General features: G+C 34.1%; 1 pseudogene; it reads left to right on the top strand.

Moving 5' to 3' along the window:
• The first annotated feature begins 5629 nt into the window (after window positions 1–5629).
• LOC139166063 (U4 spliceosomal RNA) lies at window positions 5630–5707 on the top strand (annotated as a pseudogene).
• Window positions 5708–9049: the final 3342 nt, after the last annotated feature.

The following is a 9049-nucleotide window of genomic DNA, read 5'->3' on the forward strand; positions in this document are numbered from 1 at the left end:
CAAAAGAAAGCTCAGGACCATATTGGTTGGAAACATGCAGAAGAGGCCTTCATCCTGCAGTGGATAGATAATGACTAAGATGAAGGAGGAGGAGGAGAAGGAGGAGGAGGAGGAGGAGGAGGAAGAGGAGAAGAAGGGGGAAGGGGAAGAGGAAGATATGGGCAAGAATAATGAAAAATGAGAAGGTCAAGATTTCACAGGAAGTGTTGGCTTGTGCAGAGTCAAACCATGGTTCATCTAGTTTATTATTACTTGCTTTTTTTAATCTGCATATCTTTATCTCAGGTTGTTTCTGGATGCAATTTGAGCCTAATGAATTCTTGACCTTTCAAAAGTTAATATAAACTTGAATTTTAAAACCTAGGATATTTTGATATTTTTTAATGTTATAATTAATTTTTACAACATTCAATTCAATCTTTTAGAGTTGAAATATATTTGTTTCCTTTGAACATTGAACAGTAAAAAATACTTTAGGAAAATCTTAATGCCCCGCACCCCTTAATTGTAATTGACCGAGAATGTATTCCACCAAATGAAATGGGGAAGCAACATGGGTTCATTATATATACCAATCCTGGAATGATTGCAGCATTCTGAGCCAAGTGAATACTTGGGACACTATTTCAGCTATATCTCTGAGTCAGCATTTAGGAGCAAAATATCCAGGAACAGAGATACAGCCAGAAGAATATCTTCTTTTGAACTTTTAAAAAAATGCCTGCCTTTTTTGTTAGTGTATCAATATTTCAAGGGGGGATTAGGGGATTCTGTAGTTTAGCACTTCTCAACCTCTGCCATTTTAAGATGTGTGGACAGAATTCTGGGAGTTGAGGTTCAGGTATAATAGAGAAATACTGAGCTAACTGAAAGAGAATACATTAAAGCAGTCTTAGTATATCAGTTCTTGCAAATTAGAGAAACAATTTTGGATTTTTATGCAAAATCTCATAGAATAATTTCCATATTGCTAATGAAGGAAATGCCCATTGGATGTAAAAGATTGGCATTATCTTTTTTTTTAAAATCACATTTGCCTAGCAACTTAGTATAATTTATTCACATACATTATAGAAAAATATCACTAGGGATATTTCGGCAACGGAAATACAGCAGCAGAGTAAAAAAAAAAAGAATAAAATGGTAAGCAAGCAGAATAAGAGACAGTGGGCCTCTGGGTACATCCACATGAATAAAGTACAAATACTAAACTTTTTTTCCTTTGAAATTAAGAAGTGAAAAGTGCCTCAGCCTGCCTCAAACTCTACCACTTAAGGTTACCAAGGATCTGTTTTTCTAAGACATTTAATTATTGGGCAAAACTATTTTTTAAGATTTACTGTCTAATCCAAGCACATCCTATTAACTTCAGTAACCAAGTCAATTGTTGCTGTTCACAATTCACTAGGCATTTAGCATTTCATTTCTTGCATATTCTGAAATCTTAATAGTTACTCATTATAACTGACTATAAATCATATGCATAAAACTTGAAATAAAATAATTTACATGCTTTTAACTTTCTAATATTTTTTTAAAAATAACTACCAAACTATCAAATTACACAAATCTGTTTCAGAAAAGATCGGAATTTATAATATTATTACAGTAGTTGCATTTGTCTAAAAAAAAAACCACATTAAAAATAACTGGTTGTTTCATAGTCCTTTTCTTTCCCATAGTTTCTAACATATAATGTATCAGGTTGATACATGCCTAGTAAATGCATGCTTGGTTTCATCTTCTGCAACAGTTTACACTCAATTTATGGACTACAAATAATAGACCCCTTTTCCAACAATGAGCATAGCATGATTGACTTTTGTCTCAATATATGTCCTTAAAAAAATGACCACAATAAAAGTATAACCAATTACAACTTTAAAAAAGCCAACTATCAGAGTCCGTAAGGCATTGCCGTCTTTAGTCCTTCACGATAGTGCAGCATAGAAGTCAAATAAATAAATAAATTGGGTGGCTTAGAAATCCAACAAATAAACTAGGATATCATAGATGCTGACCTCTCATCTCTTGATTGGTAAACATTATTCTTCGACTGTAATACTGGTGAAGACTACTACAATATCTTTTTTCTAGAAATGCAAAGAGTCATTAAATTATTTGCACCACGTATTATCACCAAGACCAAGAAAAACAAATTAAGATAGTTTTGGAAAAGCATTACGTAACCTAATATCATCTATATTTATTTATTTATTTATTTATTGTTAGAGTTGAAAGAGACCATGAAGGCCATCGAGTTCAACCCCCTGCCCAAGCAGGACCTGATGGTCTAGGTGCATATTTCTTATAAAAACTCTCACAACCATAGCTAAACCTCTAAGCATAATTTTTGAAAACTCCTTCAGGACTAGCCTCTTACCCAACTTATGGTTTCGCATCCCTATCTTCAAAAAAGGAGATCCAAGTAAGGTTGAAAATTACAGACCAATCTTTTTATGTTGCATCACCTGCAAAGTCATGGAATCAATCATAAATCAATCTATTACCCTTCACCTAGAAACTAACAACCTACTTTCTAACAAACAATTTGGTTTCAGAAAAAAATTATCCTGTAATTTGAAACTCCTACACTGCAAAAACATGGACTTCACAACTCAAACAAGTTAAAATCAATAAATGCAATTTAATACACTTTTTTAAAAAATTTTGATTCCATAGTACATGACAAACTAGTCTACGGAGAGGGGCAACATACAAATTTAATAAATAAATAAATAAATAAATAAATAAATAAATAAATAAATAAATAAATAAATAAATTCTCTGTGTTACACATTGGCAAAAAGAATCAGAATACAAAATACAAACTAGGAAGATACAACCCTGTAGACAACCCTCACTCTGTTAAGTACCTTGGAGTACTCATATCTAAGATTAAAAATTATTTTGAACAAATTATTTCCAAACCGATCCCTCTTACACTGGAACTTTTCCTTCTAGACATATCTAAACAAAACATAGCAAAAGAAGATAGATACTTAACTCTATGCATATTAAGAGCAGCCAAAATAATTTATGCACAAAATTTGAAAACAGATTGAACCCCTTCAATTTTAAATATAGTTAGTAAGATATTTGAATGTTCAGGAATGATGAAGATATTAGAACTACAAGACAAAGATGAATCATAATTTTACAAAACATGAGACAGGTGGTATAATTGGCTTAACCAAAAAAAACCCTGTAATAAATGCTAAATTACGGACCACAAACAATTGTTGACAAGTAACCATTTTTATCCTTCTACATGATCCAGAAGAATGGATATATGTAATCTTACAAGTCTTTTAGTCAACAACCTGAAATGAATTGACAAATAGTTGTTAAAGCAAAATATAAACAGTAAACAAATGATGAAGGAATGAAAACAAAAAACTATTCAAAGATAATATAAATTTAAAGATAAACAAGAACAAAATTTAGTTAAATGAATATTGCACTGTAAAAAAGAAATGTATATACGTACATAGGTTATTTATAGGATGCTACAAATAGGTTGCCTTTTGAAATAGATGCTTATTATTGTGTGTGTTGGGCTTATAGTATATTTGTTGGTTTCTTATGTATATATTTAATAAAGGGTTTTTTTAAAAAAAAAAGAAACCCGACTTCAGAAAATATGACTTCAGCAACAGAGTAATCCGTGCCTGGAATGCACTACCTGACTCATTGGTTACTTCCCCTAACCCCAAAATCTTTAATCTTAGACTGTCTACAGTTGACTTCACCCCATTCCTAAGAGGTCTGTAAGGGCCGTGCTTAAACGCACCATCGTGCCTACTGTCCCTGTCCTACTGTTCTATTGTCTAGATTTACCTATATCTACTTTGCTTTTGTTTGTGTTTAAACCATATCTGTTATCTTGTACACATTTAAATAAACAAACAAACAAACAAACAAACAAACAAACAATCTTTAAAATCCTATGGATTTCAGCTTTGTTTCTGTAAAAGTGTAAGAATAAAGTGCCATCAGGTATGATGGATTTTCAGGTTGGTTAGTTAGTTAGCTAAGTATTATCACGTTAGGTTTGATTCCGGAAGAGCATGTGATAAAATAATCTCAATCTTGACCTGTTTCATGTCTCTTTCAAGGACAGTTCAGTAATTTCTTTATTCAATCCACCTGTCTAATCCATTGTCTTCAATTTCTTTTGCTTCTTTTAACCTTGCCAAGTCCATCACTGACTTGAATCTCCTTTGCAAGTTATGTGAATATACTGCCTCTCTCTCTCTCTCTCTCTCTCTCAACCCACCTCTCAACCCACCTCTTTTTTGACATTTATCATAAGCATGCTCCATTCTATCTCCTTTCTTTAGTGTAGTTATATACCACATTTACTAGAATCCCCACCACAGTCTAATTCAACATTTTGTTGACATAACACTGTTAGCATTTTAATGGAGTCCCCTGAGTCTTTGAACACTTCAGGCAGTATTTCATCTTGCAACTTGGTGCTTTCCTATGTGACAGGTAACATACCTTATTTTTGTGAACTTGAATCTTGTATATATTATCTTAACAAATGCTTCTGTCATTCTACAGTCCCATTTGCAAAGTGTTTCAGTCCTTTCTATGTTTTCTTAATTCAATTGTATGCTATTAGATTTCTCTGTTTATTCCCTGTTTATTCTTGTATATAAATATCTTAGCTTTGATTTTCTTGTGATTATTTTGATCTTTGGAGGATATATTCCTGTCTTGTTACATTTTTTTTTAGATGTTGACATTTTTAATTGAAGTATCCTCCTTGTCCTTTTTTGTTTCATGTTGGAACATTTTTTAATTCTTGTCATCTATGACTTTCATCTTTCATCCTTTCCTGGTTATCATACTAAATTGTTTTGAAAGCTACAAAATATTATTGTTTCTTTGGTTTTTCAATGTCTTTCATATCTTGCCATAATGATTTATGTTTCAGATATTAAGCAATCATGGGCTTTCCCAGATATGCCCATGTCACATCAACACTCCGCAGTCTGCATTGGTTGCCGATCAGTTTCTGGTCACGATTAAAGTGTTGGTTTTGACCTATAAAGCCCTACAATGGCATCGGACCAGAATACCTTCGGGACCGCCTTCTGCTGCACGAATCCCAGTGACCGATTAGGTCTCACAGAGTTGGCCTTCTCTGGGCCCGTCGATGAAACAATGTCATCTGACAGGACCCAGGGGAAGAGCCTTCTCTGTGGCAGCCCTGACCCTCTGGAATCCACTCCCCCCCCCCCGGAGATCAGGACTGCCTCCACCCTCCTTGCCTTTCACAAACTCTTAAAAACCAATCTCTGCTGCCAGGCATGGGGAAATTGATTCCCCCTGGCCATTCCGTTTTATGTATGGTTTGTTTGGGGTGTATGGGTGTTTTTAATTAAGGGTTTTTAATTGCTTTTAATCATTGAATTTGTGTGCTTTGCTGTTGTGAGCTGCTCCAAGTCTTCGGAGAGGGGCGGCATACAAATCTAATTAATCATAATCATAATCATAGTAATCATATTAAATATGTATTCCTTTTAATATTCTATGGAGGCTACATATGGTCTTCTTAATTTTCTAGATATTCTAGATATTTGTGTCAGTAAAATGATTCATGATGTCCCAGAAAATCAGCTTTGCGCAGTATCATAGCCAATGAGGCTTATCCGAGACGCGATTATTGCTAATTGAAAACTTTCGCTCAAAATCTTTATTTTGTTTCTCTGTATCTACCCATCTTCCATCTATATCTATCTATGAGCCATGGTGGTGCAGTGGTTAGAGTGCAGTACTGCTGACTTCTGGCTGCAAGTTGGCAGTTCAAATCTCACTAGGCTCAATGTTGACTCAGCTTTCCATCCTGGGTAAAATGACCCAGATTGCTGGGGGCAATATGCTAACTCTGTAAACCAATTAGAGAGGGCTGTAAAGCACTATGAAGTTATATATAGTTGTGAGTGATATTTCTATCTATCTATCTATCTATCTATCTATCTATCTATCTATCTATCTATCCATCCATCCATCCATCCACCTACCTACCTACCCACCATCCATCCATCCATCCATCCATCCATCCATCCATCCATCCATCCATCCATCCATCCATCCATCTATCTATCTATCTATCTATCTATCTATCTATTATCCCTCACAGAATGACTTTGAGTAGTAGACAATAAAATATATCTATTTTCTTTGTCGTTCCTTCTTATCTTATTTTATTTATTTATTTATTTTGTCCAATACACAATGAGGGTTTTAGTGGATATATATATATATATATATATATATATATATATATATATATATATATATATACATACACACACACACACACACACACACACACACACACAGTAAAATACATGATGAGGGTTATAGAGGAGATACTCATAGTAAAATATATCTATGAAAGAATAGAAAAGAAGATATAGTAATAGAACATATCAATGAAAGAATAGAAGAAGAGATATAGGAATAGAAGAAAGGTACAGGAGATATAGGAGAGCAATAGGACAGGGGACGGAAGGCACTCTAGTGCACTTGTACTCGCTCCTTTTTCTCTTCTCCCTCTCCAAATTTCTTCTTCTCCCTCTCCAAATTTCCTGTTTTGTTGACTTTTTATTCAGTTTGTCCTCTGAACATTTTTGTTCCCATTTCTTATGTTACATTTAACATTTGTTCTTGCTCCACAATCTGTTTCCTTAGGGAGCTCCCCATTTACAAAACAAACAAATATGAGATCTGAAGACTTTCTCAGGCAGGCTTTTGGTCTGTTTCTCAGTTATCTTGGGGCACTTTTGATATGGGATCAAGGAGGGAAGCAGCAATTCAGTTTGCAATGAGTTAACATTTCATTAAAAAAAGGTTAAACAATTCCTAAACTCTACTAGAATATGATTACTGCTGGGGATGTTATTCAGTAATTATATATATACTAGCGGAGAGTAAAAGTTGGTTGTAAGTCATAGCCTATTTTCAGTTTGTGAACACTACAGTTGCAACATTATAGATAAGAAGTTTGGACATAATGTCTTCTTCCGCTTTCTTCTCCCTCACCTATTGTCCAGTGATTTACTTTTAACATTTATATTCCACTTTTCTTTCATGATCATGCTCAAGGTAATAACATATATAAAGTGCCCATTCAGATTTATTTAGCTTCCATGAGGATACTGTACCATATGCTGTATCTAGTGATGGGCTCTTACGGGAATGGTCAGGAACGCAGTTCCAGTAGCAAAATTTGGAGCTGCACCCCAGAGCATCCAATTTACACTGAAAGATGTTGAAACAAAATGCATAAGCCATGCCCACAGTGTGATAGTAAAAATTTTGGAAGCCCATCACTGGCTGCATCCTACAATTATTATCATTAGATCCGTGAGACTAATAAAGTTTTTGCAATACATTGAAAAGTCTTTGAATAACTAGTTTTCTTTTTCAGTTAGTTAGAATATGCCAAAAACTTTATCTCACAAAAATGCTCAGTGCTTTACATAGCAAAAAAAATAAAAATTCTTTCACGTAAAAGACACTGGAAAAATAATACAATAATAAGGGCATAACTTTTATTCTCAGAAATATTTGAAAAGAAGTGAAATCACATGTCATGGATCAATCATAAGTACTGAAATGAATGAGATGACTTTTTCCCCACTCTCTTAATTCACCATCTTGTTCTTTTAAATCTACTACACATGTGTAATATAGCTATTAAGATAGAAAAGGAAAGAAAATTCTTGAAATTCTCAAAGAACTCACAAATGTAGCTCCATCCCCAATCCTAATATTTTTCATCTGTTTTTATTCTTTCAGATAGCAAAAAGCAGTATATTTTAAATATTTGTTTTCTATTTCAGACAGTTAAAGAGCAAAATGTTAGAAAAAGAAAAATAATACTACAGTATATAACAATTAAACTACTGCTTCATGCTAAGTGATTCATGGCTATTAAAATGTACGGCTTTATAGATCATTACCAGCACTTTGAATTGTGACCAGGCCTGTGGGCTGATGATTTTTTTTTAATTTTAAAACATTATATGGGATCTAGAGCTTGTACTGACATTTTTTTATAACTGTAAAGCTAAATAGTACATAATAAGGGGAATAAACGACACCTGAATTCACTTTGGATTATTAGACAGTTGGCGATTTTCAATTATAGTTGGGTTCAGTGACACTAATTTTGTAGGACCTAGTTTTAAGCTTTTGTCTTTGAATAAGAGGTGCACATATCTGCAACAAGAGATATTTCTATCCCTAGTGAAATCTAAAATCCTGTTTGAGGAATAATGAAGACAGATTTCATCTGCAACAATGTCTCATAGAAACATAGAAGTCTGACGGCAGAAAAATACCTCATGGTCCATCTAGTCTGCCCTTATACTATTTTCTGTATTTTATCTTAGGATGGATCTATGTTTATTCCAGGCATGTTTAAATTCAGTTACTGTGGATTTATCTACCACGTCTGCTGGAAGTTTGTTCCAAGGATCTACTACTTCACCAACTGTCTAAATCACCAACTGTCTCATATTTTAAAAGAAAAAGATTCAGCAATAGAATAGAATGCAGAAATAAAAGCAAGTAAGACCCATGTTCAATGGCTAGTCCTTGTCTTACAACAGAATTTGGGGCAGGAATTGCCATGGCTATGTGCTGTCTGGTTTCAGGTTTCACACACACTAATTTGCTAGGTGAGAATAGCAATATGCTCAAGGCTGAACAGATAATGGCACACAAAAGAAGGAATTTAAATCGATAAAGTCTCTTGGAAAGAAAGCTTGCCTAGGTGGTTTTGCTTTCAACAAGAGTGCACAGAAGAGTGATCAAAATCCAGTCTGAAGTTCAGAGAGCCAAGTCAGGTTGGTCAGTGCATCCAAGGTCAGTGTTTCACGAGCAGATTCACAGGAATGATACACCAGACCAGGAAATCAAACAGTTTTTTTTCCAATGGAGAAACATGAGTCAGGGCTGTCTTTTAAACCAGAGTATAGCCAACTGGCTTTAATTAAGAGAATTACTATTACCGTATATACTCGAG

The sequence above is a fragment of the Erythrolamprus reginae genome, chromosome 3 (assembly GCF_031021105.1).
Source record: "Erythrolamprus reginae isolate rEryReg1 chromosome 3, rEryReg1.hap1, whole genome shotgun sequence".
In the NCBI taxonomy this organism is placed as follows: Eukaryota; Metazoa; Chordata; class Lepidosauria; order Squamata; family Dipsadidae; genus Erythrolamprus; species Erythrolamprus reginae.